This window comes from Salmo trutta, unplaced genomic scaffold (assembly GCF_901001165.1).
Source record: "Salmo trutta unplaced genomic scaffold, fSalTru1.1, whole genome shotgun sequence".
Lineage (NCBI taxonomy): Eukaryota > Metazoa > Chordata > Actinopteri > Salmoniformes > Salmonidae > Salmo > Salmo trutta.
Window position 1 is genome coordinate 1,338,816 of NW_021823350.1, and position 7,377 is coordinate 1,346,192.

At 44.9% G+C, this 7,377-nt stretch overlaps 1 non-coding gene across 1 annotated transcript; it reads right to left on the reverse strand.

Moving 5' to 3' along the window:
* Positions 1-6,819: 6,819 nt before the first annotated feature.
* trnae-uuc (transfer RNA glutamic acid (anticodon UUC)) lies at positions 6,820-6,891 on the reverse strand. Its single transcript has one exon. It is a non-coding gene; the product is annotated as a tRNA-Glu (tRNA).
* Between the last annotated feature and the right edge of the window lie 486 nt (positions 6,892-7,377).

Below are 7,377 nucleotides of genomic sequence, written 5' to 3' on the forward strand. Positions count from 1 at the left end.
TCATCTGATGAAGATCATCAAAGGTTAGTGCTGCATTTAGCTGTGGTTTTGGTTTTGGTTTTTGTGACATATATGCTTGCTTTGAAAATGGCTGTGTGATTATTTTTGGGAGGGTACTCTCCTGACATAATCTAATGTTTTGTTTTCGCTGTGAAGCCTTTTTGAAATCGGACAGGGTGGTTAGATTAACGAGAGTCTTATGTTTAAGAACAAATTCTTATTTACAATGACGGCCTACTGGGAAACAGTGGGTTAACTGCCTTGTTCAGGGGCAAAACGACATATTTTCACCTTGTGAGCTCGGGGATTCGATCTAGCAATCTTTCGGTTACTGACCCAACGCTCTAACCACTAGGCAACCTGCCGCCCCATAATGCAAGGAACTACACACAATTTCTGGAAGCTGAACATTTCCCAGTTCTTCCATGGCCTGCATATTCACAGACGTGTCACCCGTTGAGCCTGTTTGGGTTGCTTTGGATCAACGTGTACGACAGCGTGTTCCAGTTCCCGCCAATATCATGCAACTTCTCACAGCCAATGAAGAGGAGTGGGACAACATTCCACAGGCCACAAATCAACATCCTGATCAACTCTATGTGAAAGAGATGTGTTGCGCTGACTGGTTTTCTGATCAGGCTGTGTAGATCTGAGTGTGTGACTCAACAAGGTTATTCTCCTCTGGTTCCCCACATCTCTCATTGTGTGTGATGTGCCTCCTCTGCAGTAGTTGTCACAGTGACCAGACAGCCAACCATGTGCTGCCAGCCCTGTCCAATTCTGCACCGTCCCACGGTGAGTTACTAGCTATTTTTGGACACAAAAGCTGAAATGAAGAATGTCCTGTTAGTCCTCCAGCCTATCCTACTGGTACAGTAGTCATTTACCCCAAGGGGAAAGTAGGCTGTCTACAACTCAAACGTTGTGATTTGAGCAAAGGCCTATAGAGGTACTAGATACTGTAGGTAACAGAGATACTAGATACTGTAGGTAACAGAGATATTAGATACTGTAGGTAACAGAGATACTAGATACTGTAGGTAACAGAGATACTAGATACTGTAGGTAACAGAGATACTAGATACTGTAGGTAACAGAGATACTGTAGGTAACAGAGATACTAGATGCTGTAGGTAACAGAGGTACTAGATACTGTAGGTAACAGAGGTACTAGACACCTTAGGTGTCCTAAGAGGAACAGGTGCTGTATAGGTTAGTGTCTGTAGGTAACAGAGATACTAGAGGTAAATGTATAGATACAGGTTATATACTGAGTATAGATAAGGAGTCCAGACTCTCTCTCTCTCTGTCAGCACTAGGTATAGATAAGGAGTCCAGACTCTCTCTCTCTCTGTCAGCACTAGGTATAGATAAGGAGTCTAGACTCTCTCTCTCTGTCAGCACTAGGTATAGATAAGGAGTCCAGACTCTCTCTCTCTCTGTCAGCACTAGGTATAGATAAGGAGTCCAGACTCTCTCTCTCTCTGTCAGCACTAGGTATAGATAAGGAGTCCAGACTCTCTCTCTCTCTCAGTCAGCACTAGGTATAGATAAGGAGTCCAGACTCTCTCTCTGTCAGCACTAGGTATAGATAAGGAGTCCAGACTCTCTCTCTCTCTCTGTCAGCACTAGGTATAGATAAGGAGTCCAGACTCTCTCTCTCTCTCTGTCAGCACTAGGTATAGATAAGGAGTCCAGACTCTCTCTCTCTGTCAGCACTAGGTATAGATAAGGAGTCCAGACTCTCTCTCTCTGTCAGCACTAGGTATAGATAAGGAGTCCAGACTCTCTCTCTCTCTGTCAGCACTAGGTATAGATAAGGAGTCCAGACTCTCTCTCTCACTGTCAGCACTAGGTATAGATAAGGAGTCCAGACTCTCTCTCTCTCTGTCAGCACTAGGTATAGATAAGGAGTCTAGACTCTCTCTCTCTCTGTCAGCACTAGGTATAGATAAGGAGTCCAGACTCTCTCTCTCTGTCAGCACTAGGTATAGATAAGGAGTCCAGACTCTCTCTCTCTGTCAGCACTAGGTATAGATAAGGAGTCCAGACTCTCTCTCTCTGTCAGCACTAGGTATAGATAAGGAGTCCAGACTCTCTCTCTCTGTCAGCACTAGGTATAGATAAGGAGTCCAGACTCTCTCTCTCACTGTCAGCACTAGGTATAGATAAGGAGTCTAGACTCTCTCTCTCTCTCTGTCAGCACTAGGTATAGATAAGGAGTCCAGACTCTCTCTCTCTCTGTCAGCACTAGGTATAGATAAGGAGTCCAGACTCTCTCTCTCTGTCAGCACTAGGTATAGATAAGGAGTCCAGTCTCTCTCTCTCAGTCAGCACTAGGTATAGATAAGGAGTCCAGACTCTCTCTCTCTGTCAGCACTAGGTATAGATAAGGAGTCTAGACTCTCTCTCTCTGTCAGCACTAGGTATAGATAAGGAGTCCAGACTCTCTCTCTCTGTCAGCACTAGGTATAGATAAGGAGTCTAGACTCTCTCTCTCTGTCAGCACTAGGTATAGATAAGGAGTCCAGACCCTCTCTCTCTCTCAGTCAGCACTAGGTATAGATAAGGAGTCCAGACTCTCTCTCTCTCTGTCAGCACTAGGTATAGATAAGGAGTCCAGACCCTCTCTCTCTCTCAGTCAGCACTAGGTATAGATAAGGAGTCCAGTCTCTCTCTCTCAGTCAGCACTAGGTATAGATAAGGAGTCCAGACTCTCTCTGTCAGCACTAGGTATAGATAAGGAGTCCAGTCTCTCTCTCTGTCAGCACTAGGTATAGATAAGGAGTCCAGACTCTCTCTCTCTCTCTGTCAGCACTAGGTATAGATAAGGAGTCCAGACTCTCTCTCTGTCAGCACTAGGTATAGATAAGGAGTCCAGACTCTCTCTCTCTCTGTCAGCACTAGGTATAGATAAGGAGTCCAGACTCTCTCTCTCTCTCAGTCAGCACTAGGTATAGATAAGGAGTCCAGACCCTCTCTCTCTCTCAGTCAGCACTAGGTATAGATAAGGAGTCCAGACTCTCTCTCTGTCAGCACTAGGTATAGATAAGGAGTCCAGACTCTCTCTCTCTCTGTCAGCACTAGGTATAGATAAGGAGTCCAGACTCTCTCTCTCTCTGTCAGCACTAGGTATAGATAAGGAGTCCAGACTCTCTCTCTCAGTCAGCACTAGGTATAGATAAGGAGTCCAGACTCTCTCTCTCTGTCAGCACTAGGTATAGATAAGGAGTCCAGACTCTCTCTCTCTGTCAGCACTAGGTATAGATAAGGAGTCCAGTCTCTCTCTCTCTCTGTCAGCACTAGGTATAGATAAGGAGTCCAGACTCTCTCTCTCGGTCAGCACTAGGTATAGATAAGGAGTCCAGTCTCTCTCTCTCTGTCAGCACTAGGTATAGATAAGGAGTCCAGACTCTCTCTCTCTCTGTCAGCACTAGGTATAGATAAGGAGTCCAGACTCTCTCTCTCTCTGTCAGCACTAGGTATAGATAAGGAGCCAGACTCTCTCTCTCAGTCAGCACTAGGTATAGATAAGGAGTCCAGACTCTCTCTCTCTGTCAGCACTAGGTATAGATAAGGAGTCCAGACTCTCTCTCTCTGTCAGCACTAGGTATAGATAAGGAGTCCAGACTCTCTCTCTCTGTCAGCACTAGGTATAGATAAGGAGTCCAGACTCTCTCTCTCTGTCAGCACTAGGTATAGATAAGGAGTCCAGACTCTCTCTCTCACTGTCAGCACTAGGTATAGATAAGGAGTCTAGACTCTCTCTCTCTCTCTGTCAGCACTAGGTATAGATAAGGAGTCCAGACTCTCTCTCTCTCTGTCAGCACTAGGTATAGATAAGGAGTCCAGACTCTCTCTCTCTGTCAGCACTAGGTATAGATAAGGAGTCCAGACTCTCTCTCTCTGTCAGCACTAGGTATAGATAAGGAGTCCAGACTCTCTCTCTCTGTCAGCACTAGGTATAGATAAGGAGTCCAGACTCTCTCTCTCTGTCAGCACTAGGTATAGATAAGGAGTCTAGACTCTCTCTCTCTGTCAGCACTAGGTATGGATAAGGAGTCCAGACTCTCTCTCTCTGTCAGCACTAGGTATAGATAAGGAGTCCAGACTCTCTCTCTCTCTGTCAGCACTAGGTATAGATAAGGAGTCCAGACTCTCTCTCTCTCTGTCAGCACTAGGTATAGATAAGGAGTCCAGACCCTCTCTCTCTCTCAGTCAGCACTAGGTATAGATAAGGAGTCCAGTCTCTCTCTCTCTCTCAGTCAGCACTAGGTATAGATAAGGAGTCCAGACTCTCTCTCTCTCTGTCAGCACTAGGTATAGATAAGGAGTCCAGACCCTCTCTCTCTCTCTCTCTCTGTCAGCACTAGGTATAGATAAGGAGTCCAGACTCTCTCTCTCTGTCAGCACTAGGTATAGATAAGGAGTCCAGACTCTCTCTCTCTGTCAGCACTAGGTATAGATAAGGAGTCCAGACTCTCTCTCTCTGTCAGCACTAGGTATAGATAAGGAGTCTAGACTCTCTCTCTCTGTCAGCACTAGGTATGGATAAGGAGTCCAGACTCTCTCTCTCTGTCAGCACTAGGTATAGATAAGGAGTCCAGACTCTCTCTCTCTCTGTCAGCACTAGGTATAGATAAGGAGTCCAGACTCTCTCTCTCTCTGTCAGCACTAGGTATAGATAAGGAGTCCAGACCCTCTCTCTCTCTCAGTCAGCACTAGGTATAGATAAGGAGTCCAGTCTCTCTCTCTCTCTCAGTCAGCACTAGGTATAGATAAGGAGTCCAGACTCTCTCTCTCTCTGTCAGCACTAGGTATAGATAAGGAGTCCAGACTCTCTCTCTCTCTGTCAGCACTAGGTATAGATAAGGAGTCCAGACTCTCTCTCTCTGTCAGCACTAGGTATAGATAAGGAGTCCAGACTCTCTCTCTCTGTCAGCACTAGGTATAGATAAGGAGTCCAGACTCTCTCAGTCAGAACCAGACAGTAGAATTGTCTGACTGGTCGCTGTGACAACTACTGCAGAGGAGGCTCACCACACACAATGAGAGCTGTGGGGAAACAGAGGAGGGGAACCTTGTTGAGTCACACTCACATCTACACAGCCTGGTTTAGATCACATAGTTCCTCTCTCTCTCTTTCTTTCTCTCTGGTTCTCTCTCGCTCTCAATCTCTCTCCCCATCTCTCTCTCTCTCTCTGACAGCAGCTGTAACTGAGGGTTTTATTGCATCCCAGATCCACTGCTTTAGAAGTGGGTCAGAGAAGGGGAGAGCCAGAGTGTGAAATCAGGAGAAAAAGGTGTCTGCTCAGTCAGCAAGTATCTATAATCTAAGGTAATTAAGTTTAAGCTAAACTACATATGTGCCCCTTACTGTACAGCTTGCATTTCAATGTTATCCCAGATAAATGAAATACAATCATTAGTATGGACCTTCACATTGTTCTACCATTATAGGAAAGGCTACAACACTCAACATGGTAACCTACTTGTCTTGAACACATTACCTCAGACACAAGTCCCTCCCTCAGTAGTACAAGCTGCTGTATCCTAAACACGATGTTTTAGAATTCACTAGTAGGCCCTAAACATAGCATCTACACTGTAGTACTGAGGTAGTGAGTTTTTTCCCCTTTTGGTTCTTTGTAAACGTAAGGCCCTTGTTGTTCCATGTAAAATAGCAGCTGAATAGGAGGGTCATGGGAGGGTCTGTACTTCAAACGTTCAGCAGGAGAGAGAGCAGCCATTGTAGCCAGCAGAATGCTCTCCTGCTGGAGCCTGCCTTTGAAATCTAATTTTGCCTTTTTTGGAAACTATTTTATATTCCATTTTCTTTGCTTCAGTTCTACACATATATACATAAAATTCATATTTTAATTATATCTATACTTTTATCTTATTAATAATACCTAGAACAATTATGAACACATTGTACTGGTGAGGTCTAATCTCAACAAGTTGATGGCTGTGGTAAACTGAGAGCAGACTTCAGCAGAGTCCTCCAGGAAGTGTTTAAGACTCCACCACTGTCTGCTGCTTTCTTTGACACATTCTGAAACAAGTACAGAACCATATGCTACGCGGAGGAGGGGGAATATGCTCCTTTGATGGACGTGATGAAGGAAGCCACACAGAGACAGGAGGATGGAGAGAGGACTTCTAAGGAAGGCCTCAAGCCATATTCTAGATACCTGGTGTCCCTGTCCACACAGTTATGCCCTGGAGTGACAAGACGTGGTGGGGAGATGCAGGGAGCAGCTGCCACCTGCTACTAACAGATGACTGTTTCATCAAAGCCATATTGTTAGGATGGATGATATGGCTGTAAGATGTTCTGTTTGGATGGATGATATGGCTGTAAGGTGTTCTGTTAGGATGGATGATATGGCTGTAAGGTGGTCTGTTAGGATGGATGATATGGCTGTAAGGTGGTCTGTTAGGATGGATGATATGGCTGTAAGGTGTTCTGTTAGGATGGATGATATGGCTGTAAGGTGTTCTGTTAGGATGGATGATGTGGCTGTTAGGTGTTCTGTTAGGATGGATGATATGGCTGTAAGGTGTTCTGTTAGGATGGATGATAATCCATAAGGTCTTCTGTTAGGATGGATGATATGGCTATACAGTGCTCTTTCTCACACACACACACACACACAGACACACACACACACACACACACTAATTTATTTGGTGTTTAAAAAATAAAATGTGGTGCTAAGACCCCATTGCCCATGATCTTTTACATTTTAGTAATTTAGCAGAGGCTCTTGTCCAGAGTGACTGCATACATTTCATACTTTTTTTTTCTCCGTACTGGTCCCCCGTGGGAATCGAACCCACAACCCTGGCGTTGAAAACCCCACGCTCTACCAACTGAGCCATGAAGGAGACATACACTAGTGTTCCCTTTATTTCTGCCCTGTTAGCTGCAGGAGTCCAATGTCCAGCTGTTAATAATGAACATGATGATTGCTCGTCCTCCAGTCTTTCAGCTGTGTTCTCATCGAGATCTGACAGCAGCCTTGAGATCTAACAGAAAGTTCAAGTTTTCCTTGTGTCCCAAAGGGTTCTGGGCAAAAGTAGTGCACTACATAGGGAATAGCGTGCCATTTGGGAAGTATCATTTAAATCTGAGCAGCCTGCACTCACTAATGGTCCAAGCTAGTTTTATTCCCCACCGGGCCACAGCTGAGTTAAACTGTAAAGTACAGTATAATGTAATCTACTTTATGCCTTGGGTTTCCTTTTAATTAGCAAAGTAGCAGTTGGCTTGGGGTCATATGTATAGAGAAATGTGTCCTGGGGTCATATGTGGAGAGAAAATGTGCTGTGTTATGTGAAACAACACTTTGAACTGTTGGGACTGTTTTAGTT